This window comes from Perca flavescens, chromosome 11 (genome assembly GCF_004354835.1).
Source record: "Perca flavescens isolate YP-PL-M2 chromosome 11, PFLA_1.0, whole genome shotgun sequence".
NCBI lineage: Eukaryota > Metazoa > Chordata > Actinopteri > Perciformes > Percidae > Perca > Perca flavescens.
This window is the reverse complement of record NC_041341.1, coordinates 6,077,437-6,085,150: the sequence shown is the minus strand read 5'-3', so window position 1 is coordinate 6,085,150 and position 7,714 is coordinate 6,077,437.

Genomic DNA, 7,714 nt, shown 5'->3' with positions numbered 1-7,714 from the left:
GGTGCGCGCGGTGTGAGGTGCATGTCCGCGCTATTCTCCAACATGTACTCACAACAATGGGAACCAGAATCAGCTTTAAATCCAGTCCTAATCTAGTCCTCACTAAGACGGGCCCAATTATAGTAACTACATGAAAACTTCACGGGTTAGGGTTAGGGTTACATTGACATGTGTCAAGTCCAAACGAAAAGGCAATGTTAAATGGAAATTCAAAACCCCAAATATTAAATGAAAAATAAAAGCCAATGTTAAATTGAAATTCAAAAGCCAAATATTAAATGAAAATTAAAAGCCAATGTTAAATTGAAATTCAAAAGCCAAATATTAATTGAAAATTAAAAGACAATGATAAATTGAAATTCAAAAGCCAAATATTAAAATCAACAGCCAAAGCCAAATGGAAAATTAAAAATAAATAAATAATATGTCTAATTTCATCTCGCTTTGTTTTCTCTTTGGACTTTTAATTTGAATTATGAATAAATATTTCCTCCATATACATTAACCTAAAACTAACTTAATTAAAATTCCATGGCCCATACTTATGGCTACATAATTATTAGAATATAAACATTAAGAGAATAAATTGTTATGCAAGTACTTTTACTTTTAATACTTAAAAGAACATTTAAAATCAGTAGTTTTTACTTTTATTTAAGTAGGGTTGTCATCGTTGTACTTCTATTTTTGCTAAAGTAAATATGTCTGGTTATTTGTACTTTTACTTAATTACTGAGATTCAGTACTTCCTCCACCACTGCTGCTGAGCTACACCAAACTCTTTGGTACAGTGGGTTTTATGATGAGAGGTGAGTGTCTGGCATCGTAAGGCATATTGGTGGTGGTAGAGTGTGGTCCCCCCCGAAGAGCTTTAAGTGTCTATCATAAAGTGCTATATAAATGTATGGAATTATTATTATTATTATTATTATTATTATTATTACAAGAACTGTGAGAGTGAACAATAACATTAAAGGTTTGGGTCTTAAAACCAAAATACCAGTGAGTTAAAAACTCTCTGTAGAGCTGAGAGGAGCTGCACAGTCAGGGGATAATTCTCTGTGGATTTGTGACTGACAGCAACCGCTCTCACATTACACATGCTAATTGAAGCCCTTTTCAAATCTAAAAAATTCCACTTGATTAAATTATTGCATTCTCAGACACAATATCAACTGAAAAAACAGTCCTGTTCAGTAATGATTACATCATATGTTAATGAGTTCATGCTGATGCTTGTTTGTCTTCACACCTCTGCTGGCAGTGACACCTCATTGGTCGAGATGTCATCATCTGACTAACCCATGCAGGTGTGAACAAACTTCCTGTCCAGAGGGGTTCAGCACGCCGCCTTTAGGAGCCACTAATGGGCTGCAAAACATTGTTCATAGAGAGGCAAATCAAATCTCACAGGACCTGTTGGGAACTGTTTGTGTGTCTGACGATGCCCACTATACACAGCAAAGTAAATGGTCATTTAGCCCATCAAACACTGATCTATTGGGAGATGAGTTTTGGCACTTCAGTTTTAGCTCTGCTAATTAAGACACCAAAGCAAACACACAAACGTTGCCTCATTTGCCAACTTGCTGAAGACTTTGTTTTAATGCAGTTTTCTTTTTTTTAATACCATTTGATTGTAAAGAGCGCCTAAAGTTAACTTTTTTGGCCACCAGCCACACAGGCTGGGATTAGTGTCCCATTTGAAAATAAACTGTGATTTTTTTTATGTTATTACTTCACTATGTCCCCTTCTGCATCACGTGTGAACATAACATACAAATGTACTGATCTAACACAAACCAAGATCTTTTTCTAAACATATCTAAGTAGTTTTTGTGCATTGACCTAACCAAACTGTGACTGTTTAAAACTAGTTATGTCAGTTAGGGTTAGATATGAAGGCAGAAAATTCTCCTGTGGGACATATTTCCTCTGTTTGCTCTGATGTCTACATTTGAACATTTGACCAGATCAGCGGGAGAATGGTAGGTTGATTTCCCGATCTTGATAAACGACTCGTAGCCACATGACATCACCGTCCAACGTCAACTACATTAATTCAAAACCCATCTAGGGCTATGTTTAGATGGAAACGATGTGAAGAGAAAACACAAAAGTGGCGTTGCGTTATCACTTTTTATTCCGCGGTTAGACGAGCATCACGACAAGTAATAATCAAGAATGGGAACATATCAATTCCTTCAGTGGCACCTGTGTTTCTTGTTAATAAAGTTAATAATATGGCCTAATTTGATCCTACAGTGCTTATTGAAAATAATAATGCAGAATGATCCATATGCATTGAGGCCACTGCAAACCTTTAACCAAAACATCATCAGCAGGAATATCAACAATTCTAGTTCCTTGTTTACTTCTGTTGAAAAGTGAACCTACATAATTATGTCATTTCCTATCTCTCCTCTCACCCTAACCTAACCACAACCCTCTTTCCTACCCACAAAACTCCCCCCTGTTTCCCACCCTATTTACCTCCCCCTTCTCCCCCTCCTTCCTCCTCCCCTCCTCCACCAGTTCTTTCTGACGCACAACCCGGTCCTTCAGGCCTCTGTACATTGGAGGTGGGGGCGCCCGGGGGGGCCCGGCGAGGTGACTCAGCTCCCAATCCAACTCCCTAAACGTAACCCAACATGACAGGTGGGAGTGGAAATTAACCCACTGTCAGACAAAGAACTCCGGCGTCTTGGATTGGTTCAGGCTGAGTCCCTTGCCTGTCCCTCTGCCTCCTCCACCCCACCCCTTTCACTGCCTGACACAACCCACATTGCACACAACAATGGAATAACCAATGTGGCTCTGCCTTGCAGTAACACCATTTCATCTCTTTCACCTACAGAGTCCATTACATCCCACCAACAGCAGAGGGAGCCAGAGCTGTTAGCTGGGGGGCCCTGTGGGAGAAACCCAATCACTGAGGTGGATATAGAAACAATGATGATAAAGGGACAAATGAAAAGCGAAAAGCTGATTCCACCCCAAACATCTGAGTTATCTACCTCTATCCCAAAAAGGGGCTATGCGGCAGCGCCTTGCCCCTCAGGGCACCCAACACCACACACCCACGCACATTCAAAAAAATACAAAACTAGTTGCTGGAGGTGGGGAAGCGGACCCTTTTTCTTGGGGACTCCAACCTCTCACACATTCCATCTTTCACAGACACACACATACAGGTTAACAGTTACCCCGGAGCTACCTTCCACCACATAACAGCCATCTTAAAAACACTACACCCACAACCAGACACACAACACCTCATACTTTCATTTGGACTTAATAGCTGCCTCTCTGAACACAAACAGACTACCATACTCAAACAGCTACAGCAGATGGGAAAAACTGGTCACACTACATTTCCTAACGCCACCATTTACATCCCTGTAATAAACTTCTCAGGCCCTAAAACATCCCTCAATAACACAATAACCTCCAAATATACTTTTCTTGCAGAAATCAACCAATGTACTGGAAACAGCAATTAAACTAATAACGGGGACCAACTGTCAGAATATAACCCCCATTCATTCAAATAAACCAATCTCTCTACTGTTTTCTCCCTCACACCGCACAGCTGGAGATCCTGGAAAAAGGCATCACTTTCATCCCTACACCCAAACCTCCTTGGGCAAGTAATTCAGATAGTATTTTGGACTATTTAAATGTTTTTAGTCCTTTTTAATGTTAAATAATATTCTTTCATATTGGGATAGATTTTTTTATATTGCAACGCCGGGGAATTTATTTTCATAACTCTATATATATGTTTTAATTGATTTTAATTATTTATTTTGTATTTTGGCAGGTGTGGATGTGACCTTTTATTTAAAGTTTTTTTCTCCTGCTGTCCGTCCTGTCCTGTGTAATGGGAAAAACTACATTTAAGCATAATTCCTTATATTTTTATGTTTGTCTAAAATAGTCTGTTTCTGCTTAAACTGCTGAGGTGTCCAGTCTGGAACATAATGTGAGCACTGTTTGTCTGAACAGATAAAGGTACAAGGTCACCCTAAAACTATTTTCCCATGCCAGTTAAGATGTAACTGGGGGGGGGGGTGAAAGTCATACAGGGAGGAGGAGGCGAAATGGCTCCGAGATGTCTGCATGTGTATCAGATAGCCTGTAAGAACTGTAGCGTCATAATAATCCAAGTGCGTGTGTGCTGTCCCTCTGAAGATGCATAAAAGCCTGCTGTTCTGTTCACTCATTTAAGAAACTGACTCCACACTGGGCTGCGGCCTTTTGTGAAATCATGTTGCTCCATATTTGCAAATATATATGTTTTTAATAAAATACAAAACCCCAACTTGGTTCTAGTCTCAGTCAGTCTTATTTGTTTCAATTTACTAAACTCTGAAAACTCCACCCTCCCACTCCTGCAAAGTTAACTTCCACGACACCTGCTTTTTATATCTGGCTTTCTTTTAAACAGCTTTTATATAACCAATCTTTTTTTTTTCAAGGAGGTTTTTAAGTGTTTTATTCACACCAGTGGTCCCCTTGTGCCCGTGCCCCTCACAGCGCCCATCCTGGGCGTTGCGTTTTAAGCTAATCCTAACCCTAGTGTCTCCCTCTGACCCTTATCAATCCCTCCATTCCTGACCTTAACCCCAGACACGACCTTTCTGGATGATGTCACATTACGTGCCAGAAGAGCTTGTACCACTGTTGTTTTCTTGTTGTTGATTTTTTAAAAGAAGTCCTGCTGCTTTAACAGAGTGGCCCATTTAAATGAATGAGAGGGCTGTGTTTTTTCACGACTAAACGCAGCTTCACACCTCAAAACGATTATCACTTAGTGAGATTTTGGGACAAATGGAAAATAGACTTTAACTCCCCCAGTGGCCATTAAGAGTATATGGTTCTGTCTCTGACACTGATCAATACATGTGTGAATGTAAAGCTTGCATTAAACTGTGATGACCTAGAAACAGTATATGGTGCTTATGACTCTTTCTTTAAATGCAGCAGCATCAGAGAGACACAATACACAACAAGATAAATCTGAAGCACAGGCCTTTCAATTGTTCATCATACACAATTTAGACTTAAAGATGGGAAAGCATGTCTTCACTTTCTGTATTTGATAACTCACTCACTGAACAGCAGGGTAGAATCAATCAGGAAATGAGCTCCCTAGACCCTGTCTATGCCTAGACCACGTACCAGGCTACTGGACGAGACCGAATGTAATGTATGAGTAATGTAATCGCTCATTCTCGGCAAGTTTGAGTTATTAACCAAGCCTTGTTCCTGGTGCATCTTAGATGATTGTGTTCGTGGCAATTCACACATTATCGATGGGAAAGTACATCACATACAAATACACGTCATGTTATCTTGGTAGTTATGTAAAGTTTAATGTTAGAGAAGTGAATGTTGCTACATGGTAGGCAGGCTGTCAGGAGGAGAACAGAGCACCAGGCTACTGAACGAGACCGTAAGGACTGTAACCGAGGGTACTGCATGAGTCTATATTCAAACGGGCGTCTGGGTTCTCGGCAAGTTCGAGTTATCAACCGATCCCAGAAGCCTTTATTTCTTGTGCATCTTAGATGATTGTGTACATACAAATCCATAGGCTACATTACCAAGGGGAAAGTATTATATCACATACAAATACATGTAATGTTATCTTGGTAGTTAAATGTTAGAAATGAATGTTGATACATGGTAGTTAGACTATTAAGTTATTATGTTGTAATGTGCCAGCAAAAGTTGTACCAGGTTAAATTTAGTTACTGGATGACCCTGGCCTTTTATTTTAACAAAGCCTACCCTAAAGTCTACCCGTGGATATATGAAAATACAAGTTTTAATTCCAATTTGACAGTAAAATCTGAGAGTTTTTTCACACGGCAGACATCCTGAGTTTGAAAGCATCTGAAAATTGAATACAGCTATCGTGTTATTGTAGACACCTGTGTTTAACAACTCAAAATCCTCACTGAGAGGAAAAATTATACAAACAACTTTTTAGATTGGAATTTTTCAGCCAAAGTGAAAAACATTCATGTTTGACAGATATACTTCTTTGTACTGACTTCTTTTTTTTGGTGTGATATCATTTCTTTTTGCCTTTTGTTTTGTCAAGCTACTGCCGTGAAATGTATTAGTAGTGACAAAGGTATGGAATATTCTAAATTCGCAATTCAATCTTTTTCCCCCGTCAAACTTACAAAAGTGGATTGGGACACGCTCTAAACGCACCTGCGCCATGCGCGTCACAATGTGGCCCTATAATTTCCTCCTCGAGTCATCCACCAGCTTCCCTTCCTCGCATCTTAGCAGGGACGTGCAGAGACATTTTGGGCAGCAGGGGCTCAAGGAAAACAACGGCTTAATAGTTAATAAATAATCATTGATATGAAATATGAACAAAACTCTTAATCTATTAACACAACTCTGAAAACCTTACCAATTGATGTTATTTCCCTTATGCAATTGTTTAATAGTTTTTAATAAACACAAAATTATATAGTTCACACATAAACTTTTTAGTATTCACCAGGTTAATCACAAACACCAAAGGAAACTCTGCCACAATGCGCATGTTTTCTATGCTACTAGTTTCAAGTATATATTTAGAACAAGTGACTGTACTAAGGAGAGTGACATAATTTCACTAAGAATTTGTTTATTTTGCAAAAAGTCTTTTTTATAAAAACATTTCAACAAAAATCTTCACACTGAAAAAGCAGTTGCTGTTATTAGATGAGGATCCTACGATCAAAATAATGAAGTTACTCTTTAATGCAGGATACTCTTTTCATGTTTTGGTCTATTTAGAGATTTTGGTCTATTTGCTTCCATGGCTTCTTTTACTCTTATTGAAATAAACTTCCAAAATAAACACTGAGATGGTATTTGGTTTAGGCTGCATCTTCAGATTTCTTCTAAATTAATCTACATATTTAAACTTAACATGTAAGGAGGAAAGAGTTACAGTTTTTTCCAACTGCTTACACACAAAATCTTTTCATGTCACACGATTTTTGAAACCTCTCACTCAAAGTACAAAACTACCCAGAAAATCTCCAAAACCATAAGCTATTTCTCAGCCTTTAACTCAGCTTTCAATTGCATAAAACACTTTTTTCAAAACATTACACACAATTCTCTACCTAAGACACAAAAAGCTAACAGGAAGTGACTTGCTATCCATTTCTAAACACAACCAATCAAAATGCTACACTTATTTACCAGGGCACACACACACTTCTCACATTTGCAAACACATTATGTCATAACTGAGCACTAACCAATCATTGCTTTAGTATAGGCCTATACATAGGTCAAAGGTCAGATTACCTGTTTTGAACAATGGATGCCAACAATAGACAGAGAGTAAGGGGAGTAGGAGGAAGAGACAGGGGATAACAACGAGGAGGAGGAGGAGGGAAGAAGAGTAAGAAGGAGAGCCGTCTCTGATGAGATCAGGGAGAGAAGCCCATCTTGAGTAGCTTTATAGTGGCGTCCATACTGCATGCAACTATCTAAAGACTATTTCAGCATTACAAATCAATCAGACTTTGTTTTGCACAAAGTGCATACAATTCTGCCCCCCTCGCCCCGACACAAGCATGCAAAAACACTCACAACACACACACACACACACACACACACACACACACACACACACACACACTTACACATATTCTTTATTTTAAAATTATACCTTTGGTTTACATATGTT